Here is a 14,274-nt window from a genome sequence, read left to right as displayed (position 1 = left end):
GGGGGTAGCTGTACTTACAGAGACAAAATAGACTCGAAGCCAAAATCAGTAGACAAAAAAAGTCATTATATAATAATAAAGGGGTAAATTCATCATGAAGATGATGATCACATATATAGATGCACCAAACACTGGAGCACCTAAATATAATAAGCAAATACAAACACATGTGAAAGGAGAAACAGATCATACAATAATAGTACAGGACTTCAATGCCTCACCTTCAGCAATGCACAGGTCATCCAGACAGAAAGTCAAAAAGGAAACAATGGACTCGAGCAATACATTGAATCAAATGAACTCAGCATTTATAAAACACCATCCAATAGAAGCAGCTACATGTTCTTCTCAATGCACAGGGAATATTCTCCAGGAAGACCATGTGACAGATGAACTTAAGAAGATTAAAATCATACCAAGTGTCTTTTCCATCACAGTGGTATGACATTAGAAATCAACAGCAAGAGGACTCGATACCATAAAATTCCTGGAAAGAAACTCCTTAAACTGGGTCAAGATCTTCTGCATATGACACCAAAAGCACAAGAAGCAAACACAAAAATCAGCAGGTGGGACTACATCAAACTAAAAAGCTCTGCAGTGCCCTGGCCAGTGTGGCTCGGCAGATTGAACACCAAAAGGTGGTGTTTCAATTCCCAGTCCAGGCACATACCCAGGTTGCGGGTTTGATCTCCAGTTAGGGCTCGTGCTGGTGGGGGGAGTGGGGGTGCAGCAGGCAGCCAATTGATGTTTCACTCTCACACTGATGTTTCTCTCTCTCCAACTCCCTTCCCCTCTCTAAAATGCAATAAAAATATTTTAAAAAATACAATCCAATAAAAATGGACAGAGAAACTAAACAGAACACATTCTTTCCAAAGAACGCATCCAAATGGCCAACACGTATATGAAAATATGCTCAAAATTAGTAATTATCAAGGAAATGCAAGTCAAAACACCTGTCACAATAGCTACCATCAAGAAGACAAGAGATAAATGTTGGCAAAGATGTGGAAATAAAGGAACCCTTGTACATTGTTAGGGGGAATGTAAATTGGTGCAGCCACTATAAATAACAATGTGGAAATTCCACAAAAAAAAACTAAAAATAGAACTACAATATAATCCAGCAATTCTATTTCTGGGTATATAGCCAAAGAAAATTAAAACAGAAGTTCAAAGAGATATTTGTATCTCATGTTCACTGCAGCATTCCTCATAACGGCCAAAGCGTGAAAACAACCTAAGATCGGCAGATGAGAGGATAAAGATGTTGTCATATAGATGGTGATCACCAGAGGCTGAGGTGTGCGGGATGGGGAGATGTCATTTGAGGATACGAACATGGAACTAGCAGATAGATAATGCCTGGAGAGCTCATGCACAGCATAGTGACAATCAGCAATACTGTATTATGAACTTCAGCTGCTAACACAGAATTACGTTGAGGTAAGTGAAAGCTGACAAGTATCATTTTGGTATTAAAAAATAGTTTATTCCGCCCTGGCCGGTTTGGCTCAGCGGTTAGAGCGCCCGCCTGCGGTCCGGAGAGACCCGGGTTCGGTCCCCGCTAAGGGCATGTACCTTGGTTGCAGTTTCTCCCCGGCCCTGGTTGGTCGTGCGAGTGGCAGCCACTCGATGTGTCCCTTTCACATCGATGTTTCTCTCTCTCTCTCTCTCCCTCCCACTCTGTCTGTACAAAAAATGGGAAAATGTCCTCGGGTGAGGATAAAAAAAAAAAAAAAATAGTTTATTCCTTTAAACAGTGGGAAAAAAATTTCTCCATGATCTAGTTCATGCAATAAATTTACTTAGATGGAATATGAATCTTAAAAGATCAACTTTAGGTTGATACCTCCCTGTATTAGTAAGTCCAACTTACTGGGGTCTGAATTCAGAGGGGTTTTAACATTTAATAAAATTAAATTGTTCTCTAAGGTGTACAATTCACACTTTATTGTGTGATCTCAATCTGACCTGAAATTTAAACTTTTTGTTAGAATGTCACTTTTAAAGCATTGCTATAATTTAAAAGGATCAACATCTTAATATTTTTCTCAAAATTTCAAGATACATACCTAATTAGAGAAAGATACTGAAAAATATTAGTATATTCATGGACAATAGTTTTAAAAATATAACTATATATGCAACAAGCACCTCTAAGTATGCAAAAAAAAAAAAATTATAAGAAGACACTTCCATATCCCAAGAGTCTCTCAATCTCATTAAGGAAATAGGAGCAGAAAAATAATCAAGTAACAATATAAAGCAATATGTGCTAAGGTCCAAAATTAAAATATTAGTTAATTCCCTTTTACGAAATTAAGACTATACACACTGCCACTGGTGATAATTAGAATCTGAGTGTTTGAAAATGTAATGTAAAATACAAATTTTCTTCTACAGATGTACACAGAAACACTACCTTTTAATTACACCTGTAGCCACTGTTAAGAGAACTTGTTGCTTTGGCACCTTCCCTGAGGTCCTTCAGGAATCCTAAGCCTCAGTTCAAAACAATTCCATTCTTCAGGCGACACGTGGAGCTGGGCAGCAGAGATTTTGATATTACCCATAAGCTTTAAATAATGTTTTCCTGTGTTCTTTACAACAGCTATATTGGCTTCCAGAGGCCCTACTTCTTTCCATGGCACACAGCTAAGCCTAGGAGAACAAATTTAAATGAGGGAACATATCCCATTTCATTTTATAAGCCAGTATAAAGTATAACTTTGATATCCAACCAGATAAGGATATAAGAAACAGAAAAGTCATTGATCGTTCTTACTCATATTCAAAAGTACTAAATATGAGCACCAAAAAAATATATATATTCATCACAGTTACAAATTAAAAAGGAAAAAACATAAAACAAACAATAAGACTACTACTATCTGTTATGGGTTAAATTAGGTCCCCCTAAATATCAAGTCCAAACTCCCAGGACCTGTAAATACGACCTTTTGTAACAATAGAGTCCTTGCTGGTATGGCTCAGTGGTTGAGCACTGACCCATGCACCAGGAGGTTGCCAGTTCGATTCCTGATCAGAGCACAGTGGGGGGTGTGCAGGAGGTGACCAATCGATGTTCCCTCTCATCAATGTTTCTAGCTCTCTCTCCCTCTCCCTTCCACTCTCTCTAAAAATCAATAAAGAAAAATAAAATAGAGTCCTTGCACATGATCACATTAAGATGAGGTCATTCGGGTGGGCCCTAATCCAGTATGACTGATGTCCTTACAAAGAGGGGAAATTTAGACACAGAGATAGACACCCACAGAGGAAATACAAGTGAAAACACAGGGAAAAGATGGCCATCTACAAGCCACAGAATGCCTGAGGCCACCAGAAGCCAGAGGAGGGGCCTGGAAGAGATTCTCCCTCAGAAGGAACCAACATTGCCCATCACCCTGATCTCAAACATCTACAACTCCAGGACTGTGAGACAATAAATTTATGTTTAAGCCACCATTCATGGTACTTTGTTATGGCAGCCCTAGCAAACGAATACTCCCTCTCTACCCAACACTGTCCTGGGAGACTCTGCCAGTTGAAAAAGAAAATAGTTATGAAGAATTTAAAACTATAATTATTTACAGATGATATTACCGTTTGCATGGAAACTTATAATCTATTACAATTTTTTTAAAGTTTAGAAATATTGTTTAATTTTAAAAATCAATATACCAAAGTGTGGACCCTAAGAAAGAAGATACCTGCTCCTGGTGGCTAACTGGGCTCAAATTGGGAAAAAAAAAAAAATGAAATGCAGAGCCTAGCATCCATTTTTATACAGGGAGCTCTCATGCAAACCACACTTCAGGAAGAAGCCTGCACTGTACCTGCCTCCTACACTAAACTGCCTGCCTGCATTGTGTTTCTGAGCCAACCCTTATAAGGAATTCCTGGAATAGTATTTCAACCAACAGGGCTGTGGCTTTCCCCATCCAATCAGATCTGTGCAGCTATATTCCCATCAACATCTTCACTAACCAATCAGAGAGGCTCCATTCTGAAAAATCAGGACAGTGCTTTTTGGACCAATCAAACTAAGATGATTTGGAGTCCTCATTTGCATGAGGACAGACCAATCAAGGACCAGGAGTTAGGCAGGACTTCTGTCTATATAAGTCAGCTCCCCTCTGGCTTGAAAAGTGTACATTCCCTTTCTGCCAAAAACTGAACACTGTGTTCCCTGGCTGGAACTGAAGCACTAAAGAGGAAACACAGAGGATGTCTCCCTAGAGCAGAGCGGAGCAGAGCTAGCTACTTGGAGAGGGGCCTGCAAGGTCCCAGGGCTGTCTTGCAGCCATGCTGTGCTTGCTTCCTAATTGAAATGTAACACTATTAAGCTTTCCCACAGTCATGCTGTATCACAATTGAGCTGTTTGCACTGAAAAAAGTTTCCTTCTTCACTGCGCCCCAAACTGGAGATTTCTCTTGGTGTTAAATTGGCACCAACAACTATCAGTTGACAAAATTAATCTGCATTACTACATAGAACAACAACTAAAAACTTCAATCTTAACAAAAGACCTTTACAATAGCATAAAAAAATGAAGGAATTACCTAACAAAGATGTGTAAGATCTCTGAAGAAAATCACAAAATCTTGTTATACATTAAAGAAGACCTAAATGACTACCCCAGCAGACCCTTGTGCAGAAATTGACAAGCTGGTTGTAAAATTTAATGGAAATCAAAATACAATCATGTGTCACATGTTTTGATATACAACAAACTGCATATACAATGCTGGTCCCATAAGATTATAGCAGAAGTGAAAATGCCCCATTGCCTAGTGACATCGTAGCTGTCATAACATCACAGGGCAATTCATTACTTTTATGCTTGTGGTGATGTTGACGCGAACAACTCTACTGAACTGCCAATCGTATAAAAGCATAGCACATCCAACTATGTATAGTACATAATTTTTGATAGTAATAAACAGCCATGTTACTGGTTTATGTATTTACTATACTATACTTTTAATCATTATCTTAGAGTGTACTGTTTCTACTTATTTTTAAAAGTTTGCTGTAAAACAATGCCATGTTGCACTGGCAGCTGCCTCACACATCTCATATTTACTGCATCTCTTGATTGCATCATTTTATCTTGTGCTTGACTTAATCTCGAGATGTTTTGTACAATAACATGCTATACAGGCTTGTAGCCCAGGAACCATACGCTATACTTCTAGCCTAGGTGTGTAGAAGGCTATACACAATCTAGGTTTGTGTAAGTACATCCCATGATGTTCCCATGATGACGAAATCACAGAACACTGCATTTTGTGGAATGTATTAAGCAGCATATGACTTCCTAGAATAGTCAAAACAATCTTGAAAATGAAGAACAAAGTTGGAGACCTACACTAACTGATTATAGAAACTGCTATAAAATTGCAGTTTAAGATATCAGGAAAGACAAATGGATCAGCAGAGCAGAAAAGGAAGTTCAAAATTAGACCCACACATATACATTTGATTGATTCTTGACAAAAGCACCAATGCAATTTGGGGAAAGGAAAAGTCATTTCAATAAATAGTGCTGGAACAACTGGATAGCCTTATGAAGAAAAAAATAATCTTAATTATTCCTTCCTCAAACCATACACAACCATTAATTTGGGATATATCAAATCATTTAAAACGTAAAATCTGAAACTATAAAGCTCTAGGCACTTTGTTATGGCAGAACATAAAAGAGTATCTTTGGCACTAACCATGAAAGAAAAAGTTGATAAACTGGATTTTACGAAAACTAAAAACTTACATCCATTGAAAGACACCATTATGGAACTGAAGAGGAACCCCCCAGACTGGAGAAAAATGTGCAATAATATATATGGCAAAGGGCTCATGTATATCCAGAATATACAAAAACTCCTACAAACAAAAATCCACAAGGATACACTACTTCACAAGCATTAGAATCACTGGCAATAAGAAATGTTAATGAGGATGTAGAATGACTAGAAATCTCATGCTTTGTTGGAAGAAGTACAAAATGTGTGGAAATCTGTTGCTTTTTTATAAAGTTAAACATGCATTTATCCTGTTACCCCACAATTCCACCTTTAATGTTTCCATTTCTCTTGTGTATATACCAACATCCACAAAAAGACTTGTACAAGACTGTGCACAGCAGCCTTATTCATAATAGCCAAAAAGAGGAATCTGCTCATTTTTACCTGTTTGTACCCAGACTTCTAGTGGTCTCAGCAGTAGAGGCTGACCTGATGTTTAGACTGAGAGGGCCCAGAAAAGTCAGGTGGTGGACTCAGTTGGGGGGTGGGGGGGAGGCATGTGCTGACATCAGACTGGCTCAGGTCAGCTTGCTAACTAATAGAGCAGAAGTGGTGTGAGCAGTTCCTGAAGGACCTCCAGCCTCTGTGTTCACATCCCTGCGGCACTGAGTGCAAACTCAGGCTCTCCCATCCTCCTCCTGGTACCAGCCCACCCAGCACTCATCTTTCCTCTCCTAGCCATGCTTCGCAGGTATCGAGCAGGAGAAGCAGGTATGACTGGACACAATTTTTTTCCTTTGGCCTATCCTACATTCCTGACTGAATGAACAGCCAAATCACAAACTCAAAACTCTTTACTGGGTGGGTTAAGGCAAACCTTGCTAGCAAAAGTTCTCTTCACGCTAAATTAGCAAAATAAAATATTAACTGAAGTCCTCTACTGAAAACGAACAGTGAACCCCTCCCATGCCCATGGGTGACTCCACTGGCACTCTGCCAAGCACCTCCACAGTCTGTGGAAATAACACATTTAATAAAACCACATCAGTGTCTCAAAACTTTAGTTAGCACTGAAAGGATGAACTGCTGGCTTTGTGGGCCAATTAGCTTTCCTCTTAGGACATAAATTGACTATAACTACAATCGACATCACCTCAAGATCAAAGGAAACATGAATTATTTTACTAACCGCTCTCCAGTCAGATAAGACTTGATAGGACTTAAAGGCTCCATGGGCACAAACTTAATTTTTGTGTGATAAGGAACCTTAACAGTTTTGTTCTTTAAATTGCAGTTGTCTCAGAAAATTCTCCTAAATCCTCAGGGTCACATCACAGGGTAACTGGGAGACTACGCACCTGGAAACAGAGAAAAACAGTGGGAACAGAGGACAGAATGTCCCACCTCACCAGGGGCTCGGGAGGGAAAGGTGCTTACTGGGGCTTGGGCACCAGCAACCTACCTTCCTAAGGGAGCCAGGCATGTTTCATGACCGCTGCTCCCGTCACTTCAGAGAGACATGGAATTAAAGTGTAACCAAGTCATGTCACCACTGCAGTATTCTTGACGAAACTGTATCACCGTGCCCTAATCATGAGAACACCAGACTACCCAACTCTGAGGTACTCTACTAAGTCCCCGACTCTCCTCAAGAGTGCTGTGGTCATGAAAAACGAGGAGACTGAGGAACCGTCACAGGTTAGAGACAGGACAACTGAATGCAATGTGGGGAAACTGGTCAGAAGCAGGATCATGGAACAGAAAAGACATCATTGGAATAACTAGTGAAATCAAATAAAGTTTGGTCAATAGTACTGATATTTACCATATTATTATTTTTTATTTTTTATTTTGTTTTGTTTTAATCCTCACTCGGGGATATTTTTCCACTGATTTTTTAGCAAGAGTGGAAGGAAGGGTGGGGGGAGGTGCAGAGAGAGAGAGAAAGAGAGAGAGAGAGAGAAACATCAATGTGAGAGAGACACATCAATTGGTTGCCTTCTGCACGAGCTTGATTGGGGCCGGGGACTGAACATGCAACCCAGGTACATGCCCTTGACAGGGAATCGAACAAAAGAGCTTTTGGTTCGTAGGCTGATGCTCCAACCACTGAGCCAAACTGGCCAGGGAATTACCATATTAGTTTTGATCACTAACTATGGCCTTGCAAGATGTTAACAAAGTGGGAGGGCAGTAGATGAGCTCGGTACTATTTTTCAACTCCTTAGTAAGCCTCAAGTTACTTCAAAACAGAAAGTGAACATAAAAAGGTAAATGTAATCACAGTTTTTGATTTATCATCTTACCTTCGAGTAATCAAACAAGAGATGAGAACTGAGAAACTCCTTTTCTAGCAGGGCAAGAGACGTTCAGAATGATGAGTGACCGAAAGCAGAGAGGAGAAAAAGGAATGCCAGTGACCAGCAGCCCAGCAGAAACGCCCCAGGTGCCTCAGGCCGCTGGAGCAACTCCATTATCTCTTTTATCCAGTAACTTTTGGGGGTGAATTTTCTAAATTTAGTGTCCTAACTTAAAATTATAGGTATGAATAAAACCTACATATTAAGTTTCTTCTCCTGTGAATGCATTTCAAAGAGGAGACTCTGGGACTTTTACTCATTTGAAATATTTCTCATAGATGAATTCTGATTGAATTGGGGTAAATGTGAGCTGACCCAAAATCTGATATACTGTGAGCTTCAGGAGAAGCAGGCAGGTGAGGCTCTGATGGTGAGTAGGAGGGCTTCAGGTAGGTGGAAGCGAGAAAGAGCAAGGAGATGAGGCCTTTTAAAGGCCCCCCTCTGTGTAAGGGTCAAGGCCTCAGAGCTAACCTGGGCCACGCATGGGGGTGGTAAAGTGGGCATGGTTCAAAGCAGGCATTCTCTATATGAACAGGGGTCCTGAGCTCCAGTGGCTTGGCCAACTCTTTTGATCTTAGCGAAGTCACTTAGAGCCTCTGGGCCTGTCACCTCCTTGTGAAATAGGAAGTGGGACTGGACAACAGGCTTCCCCTGTACTATTATCTAGTTCCTCTGAAGGGTGTAGTAATAACACTACTGTAGGGGAGCTAAGACTTCTGGAAGGCTCATCATGTGCCCGACTATGTATTAAATGCTCTCTTCATGCTCACAGTGAGTCTACAAGGTGAGTACTATCATTATTCCATCTGCAAAGGAGGAAACAGAGGTTTTGAAAGGTTGAATGACCACAAAGATTTTCCAAACCAGGCAGCCTTCCTCAAGAGCACCTTAACCAATGAGCCACCTGGCTGCCCAGGGATACAGCTGCTCCTGTTGCTCCAAGTCCTGATGGGCACCAAATGACTGCAGCCCTGGCCGACACCTTGAAGGCTGCCTCTTGAGAGAGAGCCCCAATCACTGGCTTTGGTTGGATACTAAGTGCTTGAAAGACATAATTTCCTTTCATCGTCACATTACTCTAAGAGGTGGATATTATTATGGACAGACAGAGATTGTTGGTGGCTTGCTCAAGGTTATATAGCTACCAGGTGATGAAACAAGGACTTCAACCCCTGTTTCTGTTTCTGTCTCCAAGGCCATATCCCTTCTACTCTATTGACCGAAGGGGGCAAGTGTGATTTCAGATGCTCTCTTAGAATTCAGCCCTCCTAAAGAAAGCGACAATTCTAAACATGAGGCCACTGTGGCATGAGACCTGCCTTAGTTCCTAAGGGACCCTTGTGCAGCAAGGCCCTGGCCTTCCCACCCTGAGTCTGGAGCAGGCATTCTATTACCCTCCCTCATCCTGCCCCCTCAGTTTTCTCTGCTCCGAATGGCTTACCTCTGCCCTCTGCCCCCTGGACACTTTTGTCACAAATAAATGGGGCTCAGTGTCAGCACTGTCTTGCTAAATTTCAGATACAGAATGATCTGCTTACATGTTTCTCCACCAACCTAGTAATCTTATCAAAACAGGATATATGCTTGTGTGACAGAAGCTGTCCTTACAGAGTCACACCCTATACTGGCCCAGGTTCTTCCCTCAGTTCTCACAGACATCTGCTGGACCTTGAGATTTGCCAGGAATCCACAACAAATTTATTGACTTGTACCAAGGACCACTCGTCCCCCTTTTGAAAACTAGAACCTACTTGACAACCAGTTCATTTCTTTTGCACTAATGTAACAGAGATCGCAGAAGACTGGTTATCGCACAATAAACCTGTTTCAATGACTGAAAAAAAATATCTTTTAAAAAAAGAGAAAAAAATACAGCTCAAGTCTAATGTCAAATTTGTCATCTTGATATTATTCTTGGTATCCTTTTTCTGGGCAATAACCACCAAAATTATTTAAATATTCATGTGAATATACATACATAAGTGGAGATATATACCATTTATACACACCTTACATATGCATATAGTGTGTACATATATCTGTGTATATATCATATACATCCTAGAACAGTAACATCAACAGTCACAACTGAAGAAGGGACTTACAGGAAGGTAAAGGGAAGAGAAGTAGAGTGGGCATAGGGGCCTCTGGGGCATTTTCTTCATTACATTTTCCTCGGTACAGGACCTTCAAACAGCCACAAAGAATTATCCAGTGCCTTCTGGATGTCAGGCAATCATTCTCTTTAACATGTATTGTTTTTCTTGAATCTTTAAATTACCCAGTGGCAGCTATGATGATCAAGAAAAGGTCTTGGTCTCAAGTCACCTGCAAGACTTCACAGCATGCTCAGGGACTGCTCCTATTTTGCACAAAGCACTCAGGCTCATTTGGGGTGGCCTCAAATTAACTTATTAGTTCTACATTCATACTTAGTAGTTAAGCATTTTTTAATAAAGAAAAACGGGCCAGGTTTGCCACAGAAGAGATGAATTGTAAAGTATGGGCCAAATTATTCGGCAGTATCCAAACACCTGGCCACCACAAATGATTAATGCATTTCTAATGAGCACTGGATTCAGCCCAAGATGAAGATGTGTAACTTGTTAAGTAAAATTTCCTTGAGTTCTCTTAAAGGATCACAAAATGTTTAATATTAGCATGAAGGAATAAGACATAATAATAATTTTTATTTTTCCTAAACAGAAATGCTAGCTGCAAATCAGGTCTAGAAATTTTAGCCTTTTTTAAACAGCAAGCTCTCTGCTTTTAAAACTCGTCAGCTGGAACTGTTTAATGGGAGAATGGGTCCTTACAAATCCCTGAGACTGGAGTCAGGTAGAGGCTGAAGCGTCCTGGGAGCCTGCAGTGGTGTACAAACTCCTCCCAACTCTAGGACCCCAGGACTGCTGCTGGAGGTAGACAGTGGAGGAGAAAAGGCGAGGGTATCATTTCTGCACAAGATGTATATACCATGACCTGTACAGCAAACTGGGATCAGAACACACAAGGAGTCTCATTCCAGAGTAAAGCATTCATTGAATTAACAATTACAGTTGACTCTTGAAATAACACAGGTTAGAACGGCGTGGGTCCATTAATACGTGAATTAAAACACACACACACACACACACACACACACACACACACACACAGTTGAAAACAATATTTTAACCTGTAGTTGAAAATCCAAGGTTGCAGAGGGCTGGCTGTACGCATTGTTTTATGCCATTTTACATAAGGGACTTGAGGATGCAAGGATTTTCTTTCTTTCTTTCTTTCTTTCTTTCTTTCTTTCTTTCTTTCTTTCTTTCTTTCTTTCTTTCTTTTAGAGCAGGAAGGAGAGAGGAAGGAAGAGAGAGAAAAACATCGATGTGAGAGAAACACATCGACTGGTTGTCACCCACCCAGGGCCGGGGACAAACTGCAACCAAAGTACGTGCACTTAAGGGGAACTGAACCCGGGACTCTGGTCCACAGGCTGACGCTCTAACCACTGAGCAAAACCCGTCAGGGCGGATCCAAGGATTTTGGTATCTGTGGGTACAACTGTAGTTAAGTTTTGGGGGAGTCCAAAAGCAGATTATTCCCTGTGCAGATCAGGGGTTGGAACCCACAGCTCTGTGCTCATTGCCACCATGGAGTACATACACCAGGGCCTGGGAAGAGCTGGTTGCAGACAGGCTCCCAAGAAGTCCTGTCAGGACTGTTTCTAATGCCACACACCAAAGAAAGAGGTCACTCTAGTGACTGCTGAGGCTGCTTGGCTGGCAGAAATGGAAGGAAAAAGGAAGCAGCTGGCCAGATGTTCCTTCCTATCTGACCACAGGGCTGGAAGCTTCTGGCTGACCAACAGGAGAGAAGCAAGCCCACGAGGAGGGTGCAGTGGTCACCCACAGGCCCCTCTATGCCCTGAGTTCTGACTCCAGGTAAGCCAGCTCACACTGCAGGGGACCCTCCTGAAATTCTCGCAGGGCCTTCACCTGCCACTACCATCACTTCCGAAGCTGCCTTCCCTGGGTAGGACAGTCGTGGGCCCACCAGCGTTTCATCGGGGAATAAACCCCAGCACCCAATACAGTCATTTGGGTTAAGGAGCACTGTGTGAATCATTTCCAACAGCCAGGTAGGCCCCCAGAGTGGCCTGGGGACTTTGTGAGGGTCACCCAGTCTCTGAGCAGAAACAATGACAGGGGTAGACAACTGGAGACAGAGGACAGCTTCTGCCTCTAGAGTCATCCACACTTTACACACAAGGAGGTAAGCTGAAAACCCAGCTCCCACCTGCACTTCCACAAAACCAGGGAAAGGGCACATCGCACGGGGGTGGCAGCTCCCAGCCCCTGGGCTGGGAACAGGGGCGAGGTCTCTGCCCTCCTCCCCAGCACATCCTTCCCAGTCTCCTGGTTCAGGGCAACAAGTCAGGCCCCGTGTGACCCAGAATTTGACTTCTGAAATCCCAAAAGCTTCAGGTAACATCAATTACCATGATAAAACCTATCCATACAAGGGGTGGAGGGGCAGGGGCACAGTCCTTCCCGGCTCCTCCATCCAGAAAACCAACAGCCCACCTCAAATCAAGGACGAGGTCTCAGATCTTCGCCCCCCACACACCTCTTCCTCAAGCGCCACAACATCCACACCACGGACCCACGCTCGGGCACACCTGCCCTGACCACACAGGCGTGCACACTGGTGCAGCCGGCCCCTCACACTTGCACAACTGTCCCCCACGCATTCCTGCCCGCGCGCACACACCTGCCGGCTCACGAGCCAGGCGCCCCCACCAGTCCCCGCCCTCCGGGCCCCCCTTCCGTGCGCTCTCGGTCGCGCCCCACAGCCCTGCAGCCCGCCGCCCTCCGCACTCACCTGCGGGGCGCCCGCCAGCCTCCGCCGTCCGCCGGCCCTGCGGCCTGGGGCCCGCACCGCCCGCTGCCCGCTCCCAGCCGCGGCTCCTGGGCTGGTCCGGCCGCGCCGCTGCTTCCCGTCACGTGGGGCGGCCGCCCTGCGCGGGGGGCGGGAGCCCGTGTGTCCCTGCGCCGTCCGCCCCTGGGTTGTTAGGAGTCCCGCTCCGGGTCCAGCGGCCAAGGGGGCGCTCCTCCTGGCCTGTTTCCTCCTGTCTACGGGTGCATAAGGGCGCCGGCCTGGTGGGACGGCCGCGGGGACGCGGGCGGTGAGTGAGTGAATTCCTGTACAGCACCGAGAACACCGTCTGGCACAGGGTAGGTGCTAGTGGGGTGTCAGTGAGGGCTGTTCTCCTCTTCCCCACCGGCAACGTACAGCTCCATGAAAACACTGGCCTTGTCGGGTTTGCTCACCACTCTTAAATTTTTAACACCCAAACAGGCTACACATAGTGTGGGCACCCGGGAAACAGTGGCCGAATGAATGAATCGACCTGCCAGCCAGCCAATCCTGGGGAAAACGTAGCCACTCCGCCACCTGACCGACCGATCGGCCTGAGGTGCGGCCTTGCGGGTGCGGCTCCCTGCACCACTGAAACGGAAACGTGCTGATGAGCAGCTCATCAGGGACTCGGCGGGGCCTGAATCCACACGTGCGGTGCAGGGCTGTCCATAACTAGTCGCAGAGGCGATACTTGACTGCCTGACACTGGGCTATGGGCCTTTAAGCCTCCCCATGCCCTTATGAAGTCAGCGCTATTAATCTCCCCATTTTACAGATGAGTTGGCTGAGGCAAAAAAAAGTGAATGACTTATCCTAAGCTCTCCTGTTAAAAGTACACATCTAGTTTGGATATTGGTTTAGAATATGAGGTTAAGCAAAAAAGGGTTACATTTATGATTTTTAAAAATATTTTTATTAATTTGTAAAGAGAGGAAGAAAGAGAAACATCCATGGGCCGCCTCCTGCATGTCCCCCACTGGGGATTGAGCCCACAACCAGGGCATGTGTCCTGACCAGGAATCAAACCAGCAACCTTTCCTTGCACCGAACACCCAACTGAGCCACACAGGCCAGGGCTATGATTTTTTTTTTTAAAGCAAACATGCTTTAAGAGCTTTTACATGTATTAGCTAATGTAATAGTATATACACATATTCATATATAATCTAGAGTCAGTAAAGTAAACTTTTTGAACTGTTATCCAATCAACTATTTCTTGAGCAGCTCCTATGTTCCAGGTACTATGGCA

The 14,274-nt window shown here is 43.7% G+C and overlaps 1 protein-coding gene across 2 annotated transcripts in view; it reads right to left on the bottom strand.

The window, feature by feature from the left end:
* Positions 1-14,274, bottom strand: part of TGFBRAP1 (transforming growth factor beta receptor associated protein 1) — a 53,779-nt gene that overhangs the window by 37,208 nt on the left and 2,297 nt on the right. Inside the window, exon 1 of one of the 2 annotated variants that reach the window (XM_036262557.1) lies at positions 12,987-13,016. The exons of the other annotated variant lie outside the window; for it this stretch is intronic. The gene's annotated coding sequence lies outside the window, so the exon portion shown is untranslated. Of the gene's footprint in view, positions 1-12,986; positions 13,017-14,274 lie in introns of those variants that run through there. 2 annotated transcript variants of the gene reach the window in all.

This window comes from Molossus molossus, unplaced genomic scaffold (genome assembly GCF_014108415.1).
Source record: "Molossus molossus isolate mMolMol1 unplaced genomic scaffold, mMolMol1.p scaffold_m16_p_15, whole genome shotgun sequence".
Taxonomy (NCBI): Eukaryota; Metazoa; Chordata; class Mammalia; order Chiroptera; family Molossidae; genus Molossus; species Molossus molossus.
The sequence above is the reverse complement of the archived record's forward strand: the minus strand, read 5'-3'. Positions and strand labels throughout refer to the sequence as shown.